This window comes from Callorhinus ursinus, unplaced genomic scaffold, assembly GCF_003265705.2.
Source record: "Callorhinus ursinus isolate GAN/ISIS: 27379988/994484 unplaced genomic scaffold, GSC_fseal_2.0 scaffold15, whole genome shotgun sequence".
NCBI classification, from domain to species: Eukaryota; Metazoa; Chordata; class Mammalia; order Carnivora; family Otariidae; genus Callorhinus; species Callorhinus ursinus.
In genome coordinates this window covers 16,633,892-16,647,498 of record NW_027397077.1, presented here as the reverse complement: position 1 = coordinate 16,647,498, position 13,607 = coordinate 16,633,892, and the positions used below count along the sequence as shown (strand labels likewise).

At 39.5% G+C, this 13,607-nt stretch overlaps 1 protein-coding gene across 8 annotated transcripts in view; it reads left to right on the top strand.

Annotated features, from left to right (window-relative positions):
• The window catches only part of FHIT (fragile histidine triad diadenosine triphosphatase), a 1,472,419-nt gene that overhangs the window by 433,512 nt on the left and 1,025,300 nt on the right, over positions 1-13,607 (top strand). The window contains exon 3 of one of the 8 annotated variants that reach the window (XM_073901471.1): positions 2,881-3,035. The exons of the other annotated variants lie outside the window; for them this stretch is intronic. The gene's annotated coding sequence lies outside the window, so the exon portion shown is untranslated. The remainder of the gene's footprint in view (positions 1-2,880; positions 3,036-13,607) is intronic. 8 annotated transcript variants of the gene reach the window in all.

Sequence of the window (13,607 nt, the reverse complement as noted above, 5' to 3'; positions counted from 1 at the left end):
TCTTATAAAAATAAAATGATTTTCAGTTTTGTGTTCAGTGTCTAGTGGCCAATAGAAAGAACTGGTATCAGATTTCATGCATCTTAGGCTCTGACATACGTACATTCAAACTGTAGGAGAGCATGCAATATTGAATATTGTAAGCTGTGCCTAAACCACCGTGGTGCAACAGTCGTAACTGCTGCTGGAATTTGTGAGGAGGACTCTGAAACAATGAAATGGCACCGCAAGTGTCTGACGAAAGAGAATGGATGTGCAGCACTGCTGGGAACCAAGACTTTTTTTTGGTGCAAGAATCTGTTGCACTCATGTCATCTGAGAGGAGAGGGCTGACAAATGAATTTGTCTTACTCTCATTTAAGCCTTCCTCTGCTTGACTTCTGCCCATGCCAGTGCCCAACCCACAACCCTCCCTGACCCTCACTTGGTCACCTTTTCTTCAATGACATCAAACAAGAGAGGTAGAGAAGCAGTTTCCAGGGCATGGACGACATTAGACACAAAGAATCCAAGTGACACTAGTTGTATTGTACAGGAACCAAGTGCCAAGTCCTAAGTAACAGACACCCTGTTGTGTTTTCTAATCATTTTGGGTTGGGTTATGTTTGTGATATGGGGGCCGCTCTGAAACGTGGGGTTCAGGATATGTCAAATGATATAGTAATGCAGTACACGATGCACACACTATAGAAATGCAAGGAGAAATAAACAGAAACATCATAGCAGAGGATTTTAACCTCTGAATCTGTGGAAAATCAAAAGTAGATAAAAAAATAATCTGAACAAAATAATTGATAAAGATGGAGGAGATAATTATATCTAAATTTAGACCCTGATAATAGAGAATATAACTCCTTTCCATAGACCTTTAGAAAATTTGTGGTACATGGCCTTTATAGGTTACAAAGAAATTGCAGGGAATATCAAGAAGGTTGAAACAGTAAAGTTCCCATCACCTGATTCCAATGCAATAAACTAGAAGTTAATTATTAAAATCTTACAATCTGGACATTTTAAAATGCCTCGATGAACAACTCTTAATTCAAGGAAACATTCAAAATCCAACTTGAGATGTATCTAGACAGCACCGATAATGAAAATATAACACTTGTAAACAAATGTATGGGCTACCACTAAACCCCATGCTTAGGAGAAAATGTTATAGTCTTGAACACCTAAATAACAACAAAAAGAAAGAGAGATAAAGTGCTTTAATCCATCTGGGCTACTATAACAAAATACCACAGACAAGGTGGTGTAAACTACCAACATGTATTTCTCACTGTTCTAGAGGCTGGGAAGTTCAAGATCAAGGCTCCAGTAGGCTCAGCATCTGCTGAGAGCCCACTTTTTGCTTCACAGAGGTTGTCTTCTTGCTGTGTCTTTACATGGACCAAGGGTGAGAGAGCTCTCTGGGATCTCTTTTATAAGTACACTAATCCCATAATGTCCTTTTTTTTTTTTTTTTTGGTTGTTATTTAGCAGAGCCCTCGTGAACTAATTACCTTCCAAAGTTCCCACCTTTAAACACCATCGCACTGGGGATTAGATTTCAACATACGAATTTTGGGAGGACATAGTCCATCTATAACATAAAGGAATTAAACATCAGACTTAAGAACAGGAAAATAAATAGAAGGAGGGCTGAAAGAACCAAATAATACAAAGTCAAAAATGAAATTTTCTAATATAAAACAAACCCAGTGAGTATCATGAATAAACCCAAATGCTGTTTCTTTGAAAGCAATGCAAAGCAATGAAATAATCCACCTATTAGCCTAATCAAGAAAAAGATGAGGAGCACAAGAACACAAAATTAGAAGTGAAAATAGGGAAAAGAACCATGAGTAAAGAAGTTAAAAGAATAAAAGGAGAACCTTTGCAAAATGTTTTGCATATAACTTTGAAACTCTTGATGGAATGGATTTAATAGGCAAATAAGTTATGTAAACTTAAGAAGAAGAACTTCAACAACATTGGAAAAATCTGAGGAAGTTATCAAGGATCTAAAAGAAAGCCACAGATCTTCATGCTTTCAGAGACACAAATTATTTGGAACTTTTAAGGAACAGATAATGATAATACTACTTAAAATGGGAATTGGCAAGATTAATTTATTAATTATTAATTTATATCCACATAATGGAATAAATACTGTGCAGTCATTAGATAGGATGCAGAGGTTCTGTGTGTGGCTATAGGACAATCTCCAAAATATACGAAAGGGAAAAAAAGCAAGATGCAGAGCCCTGTATCTATTACATCACCATCTGAGATGCGTGTGTTGTGCACACGCGATATCTGTAGAGGAATACAAAAACAACTGGGAACAATGGTATCTACCTGTCTTCCAGGTCCTTACTTTCTTCCCCCAGAGGCAGATTCTTTCAATAATAGGCAGTGTATTAATATATTCTTAACTTTTGTCCTGTATTGCCTCTCATGTGGTGGAGCTGTGTGTGCTCAGCTGTTGTTATCTATAACTGTATTTATATGTCTATCTGCTGCATCTTACCAAATCTAAAATGCTGTCAATTGTAAGATACCTGATTATACAAATGTTAAAATGTGAAAAACTGTTTATCTTAGAGTCAATGAAGTACAGTGTCCTTCATCCTTTACCCTTTCCCTCCCTCCCTCCCTCCATCCTTTCCCTTCCCTTCTTTTTTCTTTGCTATCTATCTACTATCTATTATCTATCTATTATCTATCTATCATCTGTCTATCTATTATCTATCAATCTATTATCTATCTATCATCTCTCTGTCTATTATCTATCATCTATCTATTATCTATCATCTATCTATCTATTATCTATTTATTATCTATCTATCTATTATCTATCTATTTTTTTAAAGATTTTATTTATTTATTTGACAGAGAGAAACACAGCGAGAGAGGGAACACAAGCAGGGGAGTGGTAGAGGGAGAAGCGGGCCTCCCGCAGAGCAGGGAGCCCGATGCGGGACTCAATCCCAGGACCCCAGGATCATGACCTGAGCTGAAGGCAGACGCTTAATGACTGAGCCACGCAGGTGCCCCTATCTATTATCTATCTATCTATCTATCTATCTATCTATCTATCTATCTATCTATCTATCTATCTATCTATCTATCTAGAATATATCCAAGATATATACTTAGGTGAAATAAGGTCAGAAGAGTTTGGATAGCATGGTCCAATCTGTGTATTTTTAAAAAGTAATATTTATACAGATACATTGTGTGTGTGTGTGTGTGTGTGTGTGTGTGTGTGTGTGTGTGTTCTCCCCTTAGCAGGATTTACAGAAAACTGTAAATAAGGATCAGCTTTGGAAAGAAGGTGGGGGCAACAGTGAGAGAAGGGAGGCTTTTATTTACTGTCTTTATGTACTATTTGAATTCTCTAATTTTATTCTATCCTTGCTTTTATTTAAAAGGAAATCAACAGGAGTTTTCATGGAAGGAAAATACAGGCCATTTGTTGCTTTGTAATAGAAGGTTCCATAGAACCAGCCAGCTCCCCCCAGTACCTTTCACCATCTTTGTGAGACCCACTCCAGCTTCTGGTCCTTTCCTTCTGTTGGCCACAGGTACACCCGTCTTTGCAGGATCAGCTGGAGCTATAGGCTTTGCTGGGCCTGCCCAGACCTGGAAAGGCAGCCCTTAGCCTGTGATTGAGTGGTGAGGGAATGTGAAAGCCCAGGTCCCTTGCCAGTGAGAACACTCCCTTCAAAGGACTGTACCCCAAATCCTACCTTTGTGTGGCTTCTTGCCTCTCCCTGTCTGGCTTCTTGCCACTGCCTCAGCAATTTCTCTTGGGAGTTGTTCCTTAATAAATCACTTGTATATAAGTCTTCTTCTCAACAACTGATTCTGAAACCTAAAACTTTATGTTTTACTTTTAATTTATAGGTTATTAAAAATAGATCTTTAAATGTCCTATGCATGTGTATGTATGTTATATAAAAGAAATAACATAGAGTAGAATCAAATTATATTGGGACTGAGGAAATGAGGGCTGGCTTTCTTCCATTGAGGCTTCTTGTGTCTTATAGACATTAGAATCTTTTATTTGTTTGCTTGTTTTTTCAGTTTTTAATCAGTTCAGTCTTTGCTGTTCTAGTTTCAGTACAAGGGTATCTGCCCACCAACTTTAGTACAGCTATTAATTTTCCTGTACATACTTAAAGCCCATTCTTCATCTACTCATAGCTAATGTATTATGCAAGTTCCTAACAACTTCTGGGTTTCCTGTTGGTAAAGCACAAACTATCAATTCACAGTGAAAAAAAAAAAAGAAATTGTATAACTGAAGGATAGTCTCAAGATGCAATTACTAATGGCTATAAATAACTCTGCCTACTTTAAGAAAGCCCTGCAGTATGATTCCTCAGTAGTGGACCTCAGTGGGCAAGTGAATTACCAAAAAGCACTTTGCGTATAGATTGCATTGGTGCCTTTGAGTCCAGAGTTCATTGTCAAATAAAGCATGTCATTTGGGTGCAGCAGCTTTGCATTTTTAATCATGTTTGATCTCCCAGTCGTTCATTTGCAACAGGTCTGCTGGCCATCATTGTGAACTGGCAAAAGGCTATGTTGCAAATGGTCATGCTCCTCAGGCAGTTTATTTATTCTGGTAATCGTCAAAGTATTTATAGTTCTCCTGTCTTTATCCTGAATGTGTGCCTGTATTTACAGCCATAAATTTCTCTGCATTTGAGTGGCTGTTGACAGCATGGTTTTAACTGTAACACACTGTGTGTGTGTGTGTGTGTGTGTGTGTGTGTACATATCTATATACATGGATATTTATTCTCACACCCACAAACAGGGTAATTTATAGCATAACACATATACAGGCTTTAAAAAAACCCTGTGCCTGTCATAAACAGTAGAGTGTTTTCTCTGTAGTGTAGTGCTGGGTATTAGGGATAAATGGTGTCTAAAGTGTTTCTTTCTGCAGGGGTAGGGTGAGGAGGTCTTGGGCAGCGAGCCATCTTGATTGGAGGCTGCTTCTGCTGCTGTCGGGCAGGGCATCTCTCAACACCCCCTGAGAGAGTTCACCCAATCTTCTAGGCCACTGTGTCTTTGTTTGGAAGGAGCCCACCATCTGCAAGATCCCAGGAACTGACTTGTTAGTGAGTACTGGGTGGGGAGTCACTAGTTTGGAGAAGAGGCACGTCGGCAACTGACTCCAACAAAACAGTTAAGCATTGCTTACATTCTGTTTCTCTTCCTTTTTATGTATGTCTGTAATAAAGACACTTTCCACTGATGATTTTCAGACTTTGTTAGCATTCAGTTTGCCTTTTTATTTATTTTTTATTTTTTATTTTTATTTTTTTTTTAAAGATTTTATTTATTTATTTGAGAGAGAGAATGAGATAGAGATAGAGAGCACGAGAGGGGAGAGGGTCAGAGGGAGAAGCAGACTCCCCGCTGAGCAGGGAGCCCGATGTGGGACTCGATCCTGGGACTCCAGGATCATGACCTGAGCCGAAGGCAGTCGCTCAACCGACTGAGCCACCCAGGCGCCCCTCAGTTTGCCTTTTTAAAGGGAGACAAAGATTTAGGAAATCTGGGGATTGGAGTGTTCTCTTTTGTACTTGCTCTTATACCATGTAGGGCTAGCGATTTGTTGATAGTCAACAGAAGACCTGAAATCTGGTTTTAGCTCGTTACGTTGGGTGCTGGGTGTTCAGACATACTCTATTTCCATATTTTATTATGAGTATTAGCTTTATCTCTCCTTAGGATTATAAGTTTCTTGAGGGCTGGAATAGGGCTTTGCATTTCACTTGTATCTTCGAGATATGTTGCGTATCCTCGAGGAGTACGGGGGGCATGGTTGATGCTCAGTTAAGTACTGATCAGTTGGACTCCCTCCAAGATATTCACTGAGCTTCTGCTTAGCTCAATCATAGGCTGTAATAATGGTCAGGTGGGAAGTTTGAGTGCAATGTTTATTTATTCAGTAGCTCAGAGTATCAGTGTATGGGATTATTAGCTAGCTATTTTGTTGGGTTTGTATCAGTGGTTTTCATGCCTTTTCTTCGTTAGCTGAGGAACCTATACTTTAATGGACTCATGTGGGGAATGATTATGTACAACAGATGAAAGAGGGGTTGCTCTGTCTGAAACAGGGGTGGGAATTTAGGCTCAGATTGAGTGATTTCATTTTCATTGCTCTGTCTTCTCTCCTGCTCCATTTCCCCAGATATCCCCAAGCCAAGTGGTCAGTGAATCATCTCCTAGGGTGGAGAGGGCTCCTCAGAGTATAGCTGGAAAACCATTTATCTAAAAAAAAAGTGTCTTTGAGTATATTATTAAATTTGGTCCACCATTTTTAAAAATAGACTTAATTTTTCTAGGGCAGTTTTAGGTTTACAGAAAAACTGAGCAAAAAGTACAAAGTTCCCATGCACCTTCTATCTACCCAGTTTTCCCTATTATTAACATCTTGCATTGCTGTCATGCATCTTATAATTGATGAATCCATATTGATGCATTGTTGTTAACCAAAGTCCCTAGTTTACATTAGGATTCACTCTTTGTATTGTACATTCTGTGTGTTTTGACAAATGCATAATGTCAGGTATCTATCATTGTAGTATCAGGCAGAATAGTTTTACTGCCCTAAAAATGCCCTGTGCTCACCTGGTCATCCTGGGGTTGAACATTTTTTTCAAGTACTCTGAGGTTTATAAAAGTAGTGGTGGCAGGGATCAGGTTTTATACTATGGAAGTTCTGCTCTGTCTCTTCATCACACTTGGAAAAAACTCCAGATTCAACCTCCCAAAGAGGCTAAATGGTATTACAGATAGTGATCATGATTCCTCTCTGATAACTCAGTAGACCACCTACAGCTTTGGTGTTTTGGAAGAGCTGTGATTTATCAGTGATGCTAAATGTCAAGGTGAATTTTACTTGAATGATGTCATGCTTGTTTAGAATATGTTGTGATATGTTTGAATCCAATGTGTATTAATATTAATTTTGACTATTTTTATGTCTAGATTCTAGACCTGTTCTTCCAAATACTGACTTGTGAAATACGTTTCCTTAGTTCAGGGGCCTGTCGTTGACTTTGGTGCGTTGCTAATTATGCACGCAATTTTTAGAACGACACTGACAATGAATACAAAATATTAATAAACCAACAAGACAGTTTTCAGAAATCACATTATGTATACTTAATGCCTAACTGACCTTTTCTGCAGTTACTTAAATCTTTTAAAAATTCATTTAATTTCAAAGCCAGAGTATTAGCCTATTTATATGTAAATTGTCTTTAATTCATGCATTGATTTAAAAGACTAATCCAAAAGATCTTTTACCACAAGTGACCTTTTTGACTCTACACTTCTGGGAAAACTGTGAAGTGGTTTCTTGGTGACCTCGCATCCACCTGTGGTACAACATACGCCAACTCTGGTCTGTATAAATCACTCACAATTGTATAGTTTCCAACCAACGCTGAATTATTAATGGTATAATTATTCTAGCTCCTATCAGAATTTCCACAGAACCATTTATGGGCATTTCTTTCTTTCTTTCTTTCTATTTTCATCCTCAACCAACAATCTAATTGGAAGCTTCACTAAGAAATATAGTCTGTTGTTCAAGAGACACAGAGTCGGGTGCTTAGTAGTGGTTACTGCCAACAAAGAGCCTGGGGTCAAAGAAGCTTAAATTTATATTACTGCCTCCATCCAGACCTGAGAACCCAGAGAATCTTAGGAAAGCAAACGAAAGAGGTTAACATCAATATTCTTGCTGCAATATATATATTTAGTCCACTCTGGGTTTTCTCCCTGTGTTTAGTTCACCTTAGGGGACATCTTTCTTTTTTTTTTTTTCTTTTTTAAAATTTTTATTTATTTATTTGAGAGAGAGAAAGAAAGTGAGAGAGAGAGAGAGAGAAGAGAAGGAGCAGGGAGAGGGGCAGAGGGAGAGGGAGAAGCAGATTCCCTGCTGAGCAGGGAGCCTGACCAACATGGGACTCAATCCCAGGACCCTAGGATCATGACCCGAGCCGAAGGCAGATGCTTAACTGACTGAGCCACCCAGGCACCCCCACCTTAGGGAATATCTTAAGCCAGTGCTTCATAACACATTTACCTTTTTCTGGGGTTACATATAATTTGGAATTACCAGTTATTGGTAAGCTAGAGGTGGAGCCACCTCCACTCTTGAGCATGATTTCTTCTTAAAATCCTCGTAACTCAGTAACTTTGGGAATTTCAGTTTAAGATGCCAACTAAAGTAAGCTTGTTTGTTATTAGTGGGTAAAATGCAAATAATGTAAATCTTAACCAGTGTAAACTATTTGAAGTAAAATTGAATGTGTCGTATAGTATATATGTATTTGTCTATTCTAACCTCTCTCTTAATATTGATGTCTCTGTTAGGGTTTCAAATTATGGTACATAAAAGGAAGCCATGAATGCCCAGAATCATTTGCAAATATGTGTGTGTGTGTGTGTGTGTGTGTGTGTGTGTGTGTGTATTTGTATTTGGTGTGAAGTGTCACCACAGTGAACAACTCTGTGGAGTGAGAACATTGCCTTAGACTGTAATGTGAATGTCAATACCCCGTGTCCCTACCCTGTAACTGAGCAGCATATAAGTCCCCATATACATACATACTTCCCCTTATACATTCCTTCATCCTCCCATATCCATACCTTTGGCAATATTAAAGAAAAGTTGTAGTATGCCAAAAAAGAGGAGAGCTACTAAACACACACATGTGCATACACACACACAAACTTACTAAATATACATGTATATGTTCAATATACATGCAGTTGAAGCTCGGTTTTTATAGTGTTTATGTTCTAGAAAGTTGCTACCAACATTGAATTAATTAATGCTGAGCCATTGCTCTTAGAGGAAATTCAGGGTTCCTGAAAGTCTCTGGCCCCAACATTGTGGTTAACTGATCAGTATATAACTTTGTTTTATGTTTGTTTTTTTAAAGGCACATAATTTAATTTTTATTGTTGATTTGTTAGCACCAAACACATGGCCAACAGCACTATAACTCATCCCAAATGAAGCTCATCGAACTCTTGTATTTTCTCCATTAGGCATGTCACAGCCTTCTTGCGCTCAGGAACATTTTGTGGCCCTGCAGCCCTACACCTGGGAGCCATTTTAAACAGGGAACACCAACAAAAAGCACAACAATATGAAAAACGGAGCACTAATAGATCCCAGAAAAGAGAGTCATTTATAGTATGAGAGTTGGAACAAGATGCCAGAGTGTCGTTTTGTTCAACCTCACTTGGGAACATGTGTCTGGAGACAAATCTGTCGCCACCATGGGCACACCCACAAAGTGGCTGCAAAGGGCCATGGCCGTTGATTTTGGAGTTACAGATAAATTCTAGTGAGTAGGCAAATTCACAAATACAGAGTCCACAAATAATGAGGAGAAATGGTATATGTATGTATTTGCTTATCTATTTCATTGTGAGGCATGTGCAAATTTGGGTGTTTTCAGGGTGAACAGGTAGACCGGCACACACACAGCCCTCATGGAACTGGCGTGCATCCTGCAGGAGACACAGAGAATAAACAATTAATTATCTAAATAATTACTTCATTATAACAGTGGGACCCGCTCTGGTGGTAGGGTACCAGATGCTGCTAGAGCATGTAACAAATATCCAAGCCAGGCTGAGTGGTGAAGGAGGGCTTCTCAGAGGAAGTAACATTCCAGCAAGTGCTCAGAAGGATGGATAAATATTCAAGAAAACATTAATATGTATAAGAAGCCATAGTAGTGATTTTACTCAGATTCATGTCTTCTGATACTTTGCATTTCTCTTTTAGGTAAGGTTGGTGACATTTATGTCAGTATATATTTTCCAATGTAGGAACACATTTCTCTTTACACCTGCAATAAGATTTCACCTGTATGGGCCATTACTTGGAAGCTACCCACTCTTTATCCATTAGTTGGGAACTGGAGTGAGAAGATGCTGACAAAATAGCCTATCACACAATGTGGGGTAGTAAAATATGGCTCTGGGAAGGAGAGACCTTTTCTCTTCTCCATCTACTGTTTTTTTCTTCTCTTTTTGTCTTGTTTCCGTCCCGCCTCCCTCATTGGCTCTCTGCTTTCTTTTTCTACACTGACTTTTCCTGTAAAGATGATTACTAGGATTCTGAGAGATGAAAGAAGCCCTCTGATTCTTCCCAGTGGGTTAAGCTTCTCACTGGAAGTTGAATAACCAGGTAGTATATTTAAGCTGTAAAAATGCCTCTGACTTCTCCTACCTCTTACTGAATAAGCCGAGGGAACTCGATGAAGTAAATTAATTTTTAAACTCATTGAATTGAATTTAAGCACTTAGAAATGTATCTTTTTCATTTGTCTAGGCCAATTTCATAATATATAGATGTGACCCTTGATAGAATGGGAAAATCAGCACATTCATTTGTTCATCCATTCCCAAATATTTACCAGCCCCGTACTTTGCGGTAGGGCCCTGTGCAGGACACCAGTGAAATAAAGATGAAAAAGATACGTCCCTCTTCATGCCTGTCTTCCCTCAGATTTGTCTGAAACAGCACCAGCTGTTTCAGGTGATAATTACTTTGTATATAAGCATTAATTAGACACTTACTCTGTGCCAGGTACCTTGATAGCACTTGACAGGCATTTTCTTCGCGGTGTCTTTAAGAGATGGGTTCTATTATTATCCCCATTTTATAGATGAAGTTCTAACTGAGATTCAGAAAGCTGAAATAAATCACTTATTTGAGGCCAATTATTGGTAAGCTAGAGGTGGAGTCACCTCCACTCTTGAGCATCATTTCTTCTTAAAATCCTTGTGAGTAATTCAGTAACTTTGGGAATTTTGGTTTAAGATGCCAACTAAAGTAAGCTTGTAACATTTAAAGATTTTTTTTTATTCCCACAAGTTTCTTGGGGGTTATGGTCTTGTTTCCTGGTTTCTTACCGGAAAACACCTGTCTACAGGTTTATAGATGAAAAAATTTAGGCACCTAGTGGTTAAGGAGCTTGCCCAAGGTCAAGTTGTTAGGAAGAAGCATGTCTGGGGTTCTGCCCAGGGCTGCCTTAGCTTTGACTGCCAAGGTCTCCTTCTTTTTAGAAAGGAGCTATTTTTTAAAAAATTTACTGCCCCCCCCCGATTTCAATACTAATTCATGCCAAATGTAGAAATGTTAGAAAACACATAAACAGCAACAGCAAAAATGAGACATTAAATTCTTCTGTCTTTATCCCCATAGATAATCCCATACTATTTCATTAATCATGAGAAATGCATTGTCTTTTGTCTTTTGGGGTTTTTTCCCCCCCGTTTCTTGCCTGTGCATTAGTTTTGTTTCTAGCATGAAGCTGTTTGCTCCTGGAGGGTAGGGAAAATTTCATTTAATTCTATCTCCCACAGCACCTATCTCCTTACTAAGCATATGTAAATTTTCAGCAAATACTTATTGCTTTAAGTTGAATTGAAATCACCTACTGTTTGCCCATGATACCCCTTTTGCAACTACAGGATACAGCAACACAGCCGCAGAGGCCCCAAGAAGCAGGGGAGTCCTATTTTTCTATCATCCTCAAATTCTGTCTCCCTCTGCCTAGAATTGCTCGATTGCTATGCTTTTTCTGGGATGAAACTCAGAGCACATCAAGGTCAGCTTTCAGATGCAGCAGAGAGCAAATAAATTTTCCCCATGGTCCCTTGCTCATATCAGGAATCTAGTGAATGTTGGCGGAGTAAGTCAGGGAGGCACTTCCCTCCGTGGGGGTTTCATGGTACGCTCTTTGCTTGCAGTGTAGGAAATTAGCTCATGGACCTCTCCTGGCCTATAGATTCCATCACTGCAACAGGCCGCTCTTATCTTTACCTTCAACTTGGCACCACAGATCTCACTCATCATGTCCAAGGGCTGTTCTCTGTCATCACTCTCTGACCTACTCCTCCTTCTTAAGATTTTCCTTTTTACTTCTGGACAAAACACTGTCTCTGCTTCTTCTTTTCTTCCCAGCTGTTATTTCCCTGTCTCATTTTTCAGCTTTTCTTCCTACTTCCTCCCTTTGGGCACTTCCTAAAGTTTACTCACCAATCCATTGCTCTTGTCTCTTGATGATGTGTTTCCTAGAAACTTCATCCAGAATTCCAGTTTCCATTGATTATCTCTGTGTGGAGAACACCCAAGAGTCCCAACCACTCCGACTACATTTCTGGCCTTTGTTCAGATCCCCATCTTCCTAGCAGAAGCACAGAGGAGAGTGCAGTAACCTGGTACTAGTAGGGGCTCTTGCTCACCTCTCCTCCCCCAGGCCTGAAGGATGAGAGGAGGAAGCAGTAACAAGAACTCAGAAGGAGAGATATGTAGAACAAGCTACCTGACAGCACGCAGGAACTTTCAGAGGATGGGATGAGCCAGCCCAGGTGTCTTGTAGTGTGGTCCCAATGTCGAAGTGCTCTGATTCTTACCAGGACTTCCCATTGACAGAACACATCCTTAGCTTCTCAAGGCTTACACCTCTGACCTCTTTAAACCACAGACCATATTAAGGCCCCACTAACTTGGAATTGTTCAATAAAAGAAGCCATGTTGGGACCCTCCAATGCCCATTGATGGTCTCACAAGGAAAAAAAAATGTGGCTAGGGTTTCCATGGTCTCCCTTTGCAGGGGGTTTCCAAATTTCCCCTTCTAGCCTTGTTCTGGTGGCCAAAGCAGAAGCCAGATGAACTTTGTAAGTAAAGAGAGATTGTCTGGGTTAGCGTCAAGCTTGTAACTGGCTTTTCTTCATCAACTGCCATGATATTCCCTTAATATCCTTCTCTCTCTCATTGCCATGATATTCCGTTAATACCCTTATCTGTAGCAAGTCAAGTTCACATCTGATCCCTGCCTTTCAGCCTCGTGCTTGGGTTTCCCTTGGAGCAGCTCTGGCCTAAGATTTTGTAATGTTTCCAGTATTGTATTATTCCAGTCTCTACTCACATGCTCCTTCCCCCTTTAGCTCATCACCTGAGCTAAAGGACCACCTTTTTCCCGCTCCCTATGTAAGTCAGTATCTCTGACATGATCTGTTTTGTGGTCTTCATACTGATACATACTAAAATGATCTTGTTCACACATTTATTTCTTTGCTTATTGGTGTCTCCCTATCCCCTTCCTCTACTCTGCAGCAGTAGAATTACATCCCATGAGGGCAGGGATCAAGCCTGTCTCTCTCACCAACCTCTCCCCACAACTTAGAATAGGACATGCCATAAAAGAAGTTCTCAATCAATACATTTTGAGTGATTGAACTAAATTTCCCAGGATGTGCGGGTTGGAACCAGTGATGGAGCCCTTCTGCACAGAATCCTAAGGTTTTCCTTTGACCAAGTTCTTTAACTTTGAGACTCTTCTTTTGCAATTAGGTACATATTGAGTATTCCTAGTTTTTAAAAATGACACAGACCTGTACCTCTGAAACATAATACAATATATGTTAAAAAAAAAAAAAAGAAGAAGAAGAAGATAGCAGGGAGGGAAAAATGAAGGGGGTGAAATTGGAGGGGGAGACGAACCATGAGAGACTACGGACTCTGAGAAACAATCTGAGGGTTCTAGAGGGGAGGGGGG